The sequence below is a fragment of the Colias croceus genome, chromosome 16 (genome assembly GCF_905220415.1).
Source record: "Colias croceus chromosome 16, ilColCroc2.1".
Taxonomy (NCBI): domain Eukaryota; kingdom Metazoa; phylum Arthropoda; class Insecta; order Lepidoptera; family Pieridae; genus Colias; species Colias croceus.
Window position 1 is genome coordinate 4,206,101 of NC_059552.1, and position 11,301 is coordinate 4,217,401.

An 11,301-nucleotide genomic window follows, 5' to 3' on the forward strand; every position below is an offset into this window, starting at 1 on the left:
CTACCGCCGCGGTTTTCCTCATACCGCTTAATGCAGAAGGCGTGTCTAATTCAACATCAAGTGTTTTCTAAAAGCTTTTACCTTTTCAATACCATAGGGAATTAAGGCCGTGTACGCGGTCCGTGCGCTGTTTGGCTCAAATATGTGATTTTTCAAACCAGATTGTCCATCAACCACTTATCTTACAAACATATGAATTACTAATAATTTTAGGAAATTTTATTGTCTATATAGTTAGTTAAGAGTTTTTTTCAATTAATACAGTATTTGTGAATACCATCAAGATAACTGAGCCGATGATTACTTGATTTCGCTTTTAGTGTCAATTTCGAAGCTAAAAATATCTGAAATCGCTGACAGATCTAACACACAATTTTTTTTAACTAACTGCAAAAATACTTATTAAAATAGTTAGTTAAAAGATTTTTTTATTTTGGACTCCTAACTTACGAAATTAAAGTCCGAACAATGTGAATTTTTTTAGAAATTATAGTCGACAAAATGATTATTTTCACCAAGATATTTGACTTAGTTTAATATAATTTTTACATATTGCAATAAAAGAACGTCTTACTTATAAGATAAAATTTAAAAAATCAACTAAGGTACCTCTATTATTTTTCTACAATTTTTTTTAAAGTACTATAAAACACTGCGCGCGACCCGATTAAAATCAGTCGGCAGCGAGCCTTTCCAGAGAGAGGACATGTTGCTCGGCGCTCTCCTGTGGACTTATGCTGTTCATAGTAAAAGGATAGCGCAAGCCGCGATCTATCGTAATAGATCGCGGAGATTTTGACTTGCGTTAAATTGAATAAGCCCTCTTAAATGGCTATCAAGATCGTCAATACTGATTAGCCATTCCCTTTTGCTTGGACAAACGGCGACCCTCGCTAGCATCAGGTACAAGTTCGTTTAAATTAATGTTGTGGACATTTCATTACAAAATCCAACATCATAATATTGTTTCAAAGTTATTTCAGTTATTAATTTTAGTTGTCAATGCTGTGAATATCAGTATGGATGGAACTGTGGATGGAACAATGCGTCCCGTTTTTATAGCGCTATTGTCAAATTAAACAAAATATTGTGAGAGCGAACGTGCCAGCATTTTGATATTTTTGTATCCTTATTGAAGTTAGAATTTCGCTGTTTCGGTATTATTCATATTTTAATTGAACAGTAAATCCTAGTGTCGGCGTAAAATGCGATTACGGTTGTAAATAATAATAAGTACATAAGTAGAGGTATTAATAAGTTATCACCATCAACATCTAGGTAGGTATCTTGTTCATAAATTCATAAATAAATACATCTAATAATAATTCATAAAAAATACATCTAACTGTAAACTAATAGGCTGGCCATGTAACTACGGATTGGAAGCTGTGACTTGTCGAGATAAGTTAAAAGAAATGACTTATATAAAATCAAGCGATGTTTTTTAAAATATATAATTTTAGTTACATAATTTTATTTTACAGAAATTTAATTCAAAATATTTCAGAACGTACACAGAAATGTTGGATTTCCCATATTAATATTTGCCACATTGAAAATCGGAATGTACGTTATCGCTTATTTCCACGGAAATCTGTGATATTAAATGTTACCAATGTGAAGGTATTTGTTACACTTTCGAATTGCTTTAATTTTTTTGCATATTTGTTTCTTTGTTTCAGGATATAAATAAATTCTAGAATATTTCAAACTTCTCCTCAAATATAAAGTTCGACTACCTACTTGGTACTTGGAAATACACTGATAGTTTTAAAATATAGATGTAAGTACCTAGGTACATATTTCTAAATACCAATTGTAATTGAATATATAATACCTATAAGAAGGCTTCAATGTCGGTTAAGTTAAAAAAAAAAAAAAAAACAAATTACATCACAAAGTTTTTATGGATTTCATTGACTCTCACGAATTGGGAAAAGTTCAAATTTTTCCATAGGCAGTTTAATAAGTCGTGTATTTGACAGGCTATCCATATTTAAATCATAATAATATGATTTTCTGGAAATTTCTCCATCTACTTACACTAATCACAAAGTTAGAAGTGGACTGAAGTTGATGAATGTACGAGCGCAGTTTTTCTTCTGCTACGAAGAATTACAGCTTTCAAAAGTTCCTGGTAATAATTACCCTTCAGACGCAAAAGTTATTCATATAATGCATAGATTTTAATTGCAAACTGTATAAAACCAGAGTGTTTATAAATTTCATGTGGAATCTATGTATTAAATTATTTGAGATAGGTACCAAAGAATATTTAAAATAACATAATTATTCGGTAAAGAGAATATACAAAGAAATACACCAATTTCAACAACAAATAGGTACTTATTCCTAATATATTAACACGTTACTTCTCTCTTGCTGTTTCTGATTTCTCTATCAATTTTCTGTTCAATTTATAGGTGAATATGAACCGATTAATTCTTCTGTTTATTAAAAAGTTCATCTCGTTTATTAAAAAGGATCATCAAAGAAAGAATTTCGATTTGAAAAATATTTTTATGATGTTTTTTTGGTAATCTTTAGCAATTCTTTATATCAAGACTTTCGTAATCCTCTAAACCGCTATAAATAAGCTTTAGATTATATTTTATTATTTGCTGAGAAACATGGAGAGTAAAATATGTTACAAGTTTTAAAAAAGTAATAATTACAATTTGTTTAAATAATAGAACCTTACTTACCTCACTATAATGAAGCAGTATCACTTTAAAAATGAGGTGTTAAATAAAAACTAGAAGAAGTTTCTTTAAAATCTTGCGTTCAATTTCCACAACTTATTTGTAGTTTTAACAAAGTGGCAACATGAGAAACAAGTGTAGCAACACTTGGTACAAAAAGATAATTCCATGGTCGTTAGATCCACGCTTGATAAAAAGCTCTGAGTTTCCGCAGGCTGCCGCATCGTTACCGCATGACCTACAATCTAGAATCTAAGCAAATTAACTATTTTTGGTAGTAATTAAACTATTTTGAGCTTTACTTACAATACGAAGTAGCGGGCTGAAGTACTCTCGGCTTGTGAATATTTAATGATTTCCTGAGCTTTGAATCTTGCACTTCCAGAATACTTATAGTACCAACAACCCATTGAGATAATATTACTACGTATGGAGGAGACACCACGAACAAAATCTGTGCGCCAAGCGCGGCGGCGCGGGGCGCATTTTTTTGCTCTAACTAAGTTTTAAAAAATATTATCTAGATAGGTACTTACCGATGAAAAGTTATTCCTTTGTACTTTTCCGTATTATTTGTATTATTTGTGCAATATCGTAACACACACGAAGGCATATTTGATGCGTTTCACTTTAAAACAAATAAAAAATGAGCGTGCAGTTAAGCCACATGGCACACATGGCTTATGGTTAGCGGAACTTATGTAATGTAGGCGGTTTCGTCTTCATATTATGTATATCTCAATGTATCTACCTAATCTTTATTACTAGGTATTGTATCCAACTAATTGAAGAAATAGCTGAATGAGCAAATCGTTATCATACCAATTATTGTATGAATGCCTCATAGATACTTAAATAATGAATTTCATTAAGGTATATAAATCACTCTATGGAAATTTCTATGGTCTAAGAACCGTAATCCGTACCTCATATTGAGCAAAGTAAACGAATTAAATGGAAAATACCTAGTAATTTATTTTCTTTATATAAAAAGTTTAGTTTGAGAATTTATAATTATTTGAATAAGATGTTCATATTTCAACATTGAATATTTATTTAGGTAATATTAGACATCATAAAATACCTGCCCTATTATTTGTTGATACTTTGTTATAAAAAAGGTTTTAATATTAGCTTTTTAAACACACAAATAAAACACGCGATCTTTCTAAAAAAAAAGAAACAATTAAAAATGCATAACATATTATGGTGGATATTAATTACATTCAAACTCTGACGAATAAACAAAGAATTTGTTCAATACAACGCCGTTTATATAATACTAGCTGTTCCCCGCATTGCTCCGCTCCTGTTGGTCTTAGCGTGATGATATATAGCCTATAAGCCTTCCTCGATAAATGGGCTATCTAACACCGAAAGAATTTTTCAAATCTGACGAGTAGTTCCCGAGATTAGCGCGTTCAAACAAACAAACAAACTCTTTATAATATAAGTATAGATATGACTTATAATTATTATGATTAACTCATAATTAGTAAGTAACAATTAAAGGAATTTAAACACCGGATCGTATTTCAATTGACATTGAGACTAAGGATTTGCCCGACCTTTGCTGTTAATTCAACGTAAACATAATTTCAAATGTCTATTTGCTCAAACGTCGCTTCATATAATTTTGACTTTTGAATCAAGCTCTGTTCAAAATACATCAAATAAGTATTCTTCCAATGGCTGCTTCAAGTTTGTAATCAAATACAAATTTAACGCGTAACACTTCTATGGAACAATTGTTTCAAAGTTTATTGAGAAATGTTTTAGTGTTAGAACTAATACCTCTTATAAATGGCATAAAAGGTCACATGACTTTGGAGTTTCATAGTATAAAGAATGGATGAAGATTGAAGATTAAAACTTAATTAGAAGTTAACTAGAAAGAATTAGTGTCTTCTAAGAAACTTTAAATATTATCTTAGAATCACTAGCATAAAGTACTACTACTACAGAGACTGTTATAGAAGTTGTAATTGCATCTATTTATAATGCTGTATTATCATAATATTATCTACTACCAGAATGTACCATCTACGGTTTTATATACTAAAAAACTAGGTATATAGTATATATTCAAGGCCATGTTCTTGGCCTTACTCATAGAAGTGTCTAAAGAGTCACTCCATTCCATCAAAAGTCGAACATTAGTGCTGATTTACACAGGGTCAGTAGACAAGTCAGTCGCGGCGCCGAAATTCATCGCCGCTACTGACTTTAACTGTTTACATAGACTTCAAGCCTCTGTACTGACTTCAAATCTGTTTACACAGGGTTTTTTTTCGGGTCAGCACTGATTTGCCTCGAATTTGTAGTCAGTTACTGACCCTGTGTAAATCAGCACTTATTGACAAGCATGATTCATAATTTATTATCTGGTTTTCAATGTTGTATCAAGGGCATTTTTATTTTGTAGCATGTATTTTCTCAACATGTATTAAAACATAGTGTATAAATATCCTTAAAAACTTATCTAATAATTAATAACTTTACAATATCTATTTCGATTATATTTCGACGACGAACAAGGTCGTCAAAATTGCACTTTAACCCATTTCAAATAACCCACAAATTTGATAAGTAAATTAGGAAGCTTATGAACAAAAATATGTGCCGGATCTTGTGATTGCAAAATGATACAGAACTATCTAGTCTAGAATTTATTGTCCGTGAAATAATGCAACATCTGTATATAAAATGAAGCGATGTCTTACTTCGCTTAAAACTGAAGATTAAGTCGTTATTATACGTCCAGAGTCGAGACAGATCTGATTCAGTTTTGAAGTAGAACTTTTCACTCGTCTTTCTTAAGTAATTCAATTTACAAATGACTTTTCGTCTGCTCCAGGGCTATTATTGAGAATTGTTTCTGTTTTGGAAGCAAAATATAATATTCGGGAATTGACTACTAATATCTGTATATTGGTTGTGATCTGTGATTGCAATATAGTTTTGCAATACCTTTACTCTATGGTTGAAGTTATATATTTTCTAATTAATGAAATTAAAAATATAACATGCTGTATAGTGTATAGTCTATACTTTTGTGCACTCTGTCAATACCTACTTTGAAGCTAATTGCATCCAAATTTTATAACAAAGCACCCAAATATACCACTTACATTATAATATAGAGCTAAGTCTAACATTTGCGATGGCATCTGTATTGTGTTTATATTAATACATTCTTTTCAAAATTTACACTGGTTCACCTTCTATGACAGTCTGACAGGGTCCCTTATCACTCATAGGGCTTCGCAGCCAGATGTGATTAGAAACTTCACAATTTTGTTATAGTATTCGTAATAGATATAAATGCCTGAAACAGAGGCACTTTTGAAGTTCAATTTTTACGTATTGGTTGTGCTGTGTATCACACACATGAAAACAACAATTTTTTGCCTACTTTTTAGTATATAAATACCTTGTCTCTTTTACTAATCTGTTTAGGTTAATCAGTATTACTTGAGTGAAAATTTTAATAAAATAAAATAAAAACAAAAATTTGAATAACGTTCTATAATCTCATTAATTTTTAGACTTTCTTAAATAGATACAATGTTATGTAGAAACATTGAATGGTATCGTAATAATATATAGATAAAATATAATGCCATAGGTAAATTACTGCATTTTTCAGGACGTTCTTATTTATTAGGGCCCTGAAGTAGGTATAGAACACAATATTAACGAACACAGTAATACGTAGAATCTGGTAACAGCTAACTACAAAGTGCTAAATCCTAGCTATTATCGAGTGCGCTTCAAAACAAGGTTTTAAAACGTAAAGGGCGCGACATAAAACGCGGGCATCCAGGCATGAAATTAAACAGCTTGCACTAAGTTGTTAATCGTCTGGAGTTTTGCCAACGCCCAATTTGAAGAAAATGCTGACGATTCGGCCAAGTTTCACCAGACTCAACTAATTGAATATGGCGCCCACGGCTAACAATCCGCGAACTGAAAAATAATCGCTGTTAAATATTGATGTTGACTTTATTGTAAAGTTTCACCCTCTTAAATATTATACGGCTAGGTTGTTGAAAGAAACGTCGACGTTGTTAACAACGTTTATATTTTAAAAGATCGGGTTTTAATAGACTTGTAAAATATATTGTTTTCATAATAAAGACAAGAGAGTTAGCGCATGTTACAATTTTATATTATGAGACTTAACACTGCATTGCATGTATACGAAAAATTACACGCGCATTGGGTTTTACATTGAAATGTACTGTTAATAAAATCTTCTATAAGGAATACCTATGAGATTCATACTTGAAAAAATTAAATACATGCAAATCAAAAAGCACCTAAGGCTGCGTATTTATAAGAGATGTGCTGACCGAGGTGAGGTATTCCCAGCTAAAATTTTCATTAATCTTCGAACGCTAAGTCATTTGAATTATATTTATCTATTTATTCATCTACTTATTAGTCAACTATCTTGTCTTGGGATTTTTTTATTCTTATTTAAACTGCAATCGACTACAATCTTCAAACATTTATAAAAAATAATGAAACAACGTACAAAATATATGGAACTGTTATCCCTGTATTTCACAGTATTTAGCCCAAGAACAATGTCTACAGGACAATGCGTTCAGATTTGTCAGTCAATCACTGCGCCGGGAACACAATATGTCGTCAGCATGTCGTGATCCCGAGCTTTGACTACAGTATAGCCTTAGTACATAGTAGCTATATACTCGTATATGGAATTATTCATTTATTTAAAGATAGACTTATCAACTAGATACATAATTGTATGTTAAAAAAAATTAAATAATCATTAATAAGTAGGTACTTACGCATCCAAATAACCAGTAGTTTTAAAAATATAAAATATATCCTCATAATGTGGAACAATAATTGATAACTAATTATCTACAATTAATAACAAAATACAAAGCTTGCATGGAAGGAAGCTGTGGAAGGAAGGTAAGTTAATACATGTAGAAATGTAAATAATAAATGTTTAAGTATTTTAATTCACAATTTTACAAAAAAAAAAAAACTAAAAGGAATTATGGATCTTGGATCTAAAAGCAATATTTTTTTATTGATTTTCTTACAAGAACTTCTCGCTTATTTGACTATTGAACGACTACATAATTATATCAAAAGAATTCCATTTGTGTATTTTACAGTATTATACAGATATTGAAAGTAAATGGATTTAATGTTAAAATATATATTTGTTCTCGTCTGTTATTGGAATGAACTATCGAATTTATCAGAAAAGGATGTAAGTACTTGATGTTAATTTGTTTACAGTTTTTTGTAACTTAATGTTGAGAAAGATAATATTTTTTAATAATAATGAAAAACAAAATAACAACCCAGTAAAAATACTTTATATAAAAAATATATCGCCTTTTAATCTAATAATTGTAATATTCTATTCAAGCTTACATTACTTAGCTTTCAGCAGTTATGAATAAACAAAGGTGTTCAGAGCTCTGCACAATGTTTTAATAATTCAAGTCATTTCACAAACACATTTGTATGTCAAGCCCTCGTCCACTTCCTAGGCATGTAGTTGCTATGAATGAAAATAACATTCCAACTAAATCCTTCGTGCCATACAGACGTCCAAATGTTTGTGCTGTGGCATGGTTCGCCTCTCCTTAAGTTATGTGTTACACAAATGTCCAACTATGCTGACATATTTCCTACGCATGCCATAAGCCGTGAATGTATAGGGCATGCAGCCGCTTTCATAAATGATATTGCTCGTGCCAAATACACTGGATCAAAAATGGCGCCAAATATACTTTCCGCGTTCTGTTTAGTGTGTTTATTAATTGATGAAACTCACACCCTATTATAATTTTCACACTATAATGTTACATAATTAACGAACTACGCTTTGATAAATTATACATTAGTGAATTTTGGTTATTTTTATAGTTATGGCACAGAATGTTAGGCTGAAAGTGAAACTGCTTTTCTAGGAAAGTATGATTAATCAACTAGTCTTACATATAGATTCTGCGCTGTATAAAATTATTGGTGGCACGTGTTCGACTCTTCACTGTGCTGATCGAATAGTTTTTGAACATTCGATGTCTTTACTGAGACGTTATTTCAGTTCGTCTTGCTCTACCAGCCACCTTAGCTCTTACACAAAACTAACTTTTCACTTATCTAAAACTTACCAAATTATATTTAAAATTGTACCTCAAGAAGCACACTATCCATTGGTGAAAATCAACTAAAAATCTGTGTAGTAGTTTTTTGTCTTAATCGGAATCAAACGGGCAGACAGACACACAGATGCATCGGAGGACTTATATTAGTTTTAGAATATGTAGTAATAAACTTTAAAAATCTTTAAATTTATAATATATTATGTCATTCAAAGTCATCACGCCGTAGCATCACGCCGTAGGATCACGTCGTAGCATCACGTAGCATTGCTACGGCGTCAAGTGTGTTTTTCAGTTTCTTCTATTATTTAATCCATTTTATAAACATTCTTTATTAAAAATATAATACATACTTACAATACTGTCCTCTTAGTTTCTCCACCTTTTTTCTGTCTGGCAGCATGGTAAACTTAGCAATGTAATATATTGCTATCTATTATACTAATACTACAAATTATACAGTATCAACAGTGACACACGGTGACAAAACTTATCTCAACATGATTATAACTGCTTCACACGTAACATAGAGAAATGTTTTAAATTTAAAGTACAAATACGAGCATTGTTCTAAGTTTCTACAAAAGAAGATAATCCGAAATGTGCACATAAGTACCGCTTGTTACGTAAAATACGAAACACCCGTCTGGACTTTCCGAAAGCTCTGTTTAATTTTTTTTGTGTTTTGGTTATGTATTTATTTTTATGACACTTCCAAATTTTGCTAATTATAATTTTACGGTATGAAGTTGGAACTTAAAATTAAGGTCAAACTTGTAATAAGTGCTATCACAATTGTAAAAATTTGATTGGACGAATGAGCATTTCAAAATGAAATGATGTTTATAATATCTTTAGTAAGTTATAAGAAAAAATATTTAATGAGCATGCATATTATAATAGCTACACGTCTACTGCATTCCAATTGTTTAAGCACGCGTATTATAATTAGTGGCAATTGCGCATTGCATAGGTATCTAGACTATATACCAAGAGCTCTATAAGCAATGTAGAGTAAGTTTTTGTGGCTCTTTGAACAGGTCTAATAGTATTGTGGAAGGGCAGTTAGGTATTGGGGTATATACACAAGTAAAAGAGAAGAAGCCCCAAACTATTAAGTTCTATGTATGTGAAATATACTTCACGAAAAATATGATTTCGGTTCATATTAATAGTAATATTCTGAAAGCACTAGGATCCTACGGATTGCCACACGGTCTCAAAAGTGTGAAAAAAGTAAGTCAAATACACTTGAATGTCAAATTGAAGCGCTCTAACAGCGCTCAAACGTTAACACGGAATCAAATTTAACGATTTACAATGTTGTCAGGAGCGCGCCGTTCGGAACTCGATTACAGGGGTTGTCAAAGCAAACAAGACTGACCTTCCAAATTAATTGAATGTTTCTCCTTGTCCTACCAATTGAACGCAAACGAAAGTTTTTTATTAGTTCCGACTCACCCAATAGTCGAAAAAGCTATCAGCCCATAGCCGTTTCGCTGATCTCATCTATTTTGAATTCTCTAATTTTGTTTTACCGAAAGATTCCTTCCTTTCGTTTATTGTTTTAGTTTTAGCTTGTCAATTTTCTCGTTCTTGGAAATGTAGTTAGTAGCAAGTTTAATATAACAAAACATTGAATGTTTCCGTTTGCTCGAGAATAACTTGTTATTTTTTATGTTATTATAGAAATATTATTGCTCCTTCAATAGTTCACGATTTATTGCGCAGTAGGTATTTTATCTGTACAGAAAATGTCCTAAGCGGCAGTTATTTTAATTGGGAGCGCCAAAAACATTTCATTAATCGCAAAGACTGGACGTGACACTCAGAAAACTTCAACTGATTGAGTGCTTCTTAAGATATTTCTGGCGGAACCACGATCGAGTTACTTATAAAGTCTTGAGGAGTTTACTTAATTGCTAATGACACTTGTATTATATTTTGTGCAAGAATTTTAGAAAACATGATATTTAGGTAAAAATAGATTAAAATTTTCCTACATTCCAATGAAGGTTATGTCAATAATAATTTTCAATAGGGTATATTTTCTTTGGATTTTCAAGAATTTATGAAATAGGATCGGCGATCCCTATTATATTTTAAGGTTCGGTGCTTTTCAAATGCTGGTGTCATAAACAAGCTATTGCTCGTACTTATAATATTATGCTGTCAAAGCCTATTCCTTCTTTATAATCGCCCATGGGACCAAGTACTTTCTAGTATTTTCTTTGAATGTTATTTTTATCTATATTATTATATTATCGGTATGAAAAGGATCACATGAGTTTTTTGAAAAAATATACGATTGGTTGCAAAATATCTGTTAATTGAAAAGCATCATCTTATATCATGAAATTACATCATTTATAAGTAAATATTAATTAAATTAATTAATTATTGCAAAATAGTTTAAAATTTATTTTTTTATACACTAA